The sequence below is a fragment of the Phaethon lepturus genome, unplaced genomic scaffold, assembly GCF_000687285.1.
Source record: "Phaethon lepturus isolate BGI_N335 unplaced genomic scaffold, ASM68728v1 scaffold23979, whole genome shotgun sequence".
Classification (NCBI taxonomy): domain Eukaryota; kingdom Metazoa; phylum Chordata; class Aves; order Phaethontiformes; family Phaethontidae; genus Phaethon; species Phaethon lepturus.
The window spans coordinates 1-349 of NW_010563109.1; positions in this window are offsets into that span (position 1 = coordinate 1).

Consider the following 349-nt stretch of genomic DNA (forward strand, 5'->3'; position numbering starts at 1 on the left):
GAGCTGCCAGCAGGCATCCCTGGCATCCCCCCTTCCTGCAGCAGTTTGCAGACCTGGAATTGGTTTTTAATTAAAAAAAAAACAAGCGGTGACATCCCTGCGCCCAACAATTTTACTGCTGCAGGGAAGATGGAGGGACAACCGTTGCCCTTTCATGTGGGAGCGCAGCAGCTCCGGAGGAGCGGGTGCCCGAGCGCGTGAGCCGGCCCAGCAGCCCCGGCGCAGCAGCACCAGTGGCCCTGCTGCATCGGGGTCCCTGCTCTAACTCAGCCCCAGCAGCTCACGTCGATGCTTTCTGTGCTTATTTTTTTTTTTTATAAAGCATCTCTGGATACTGGAAGGGCCCGTT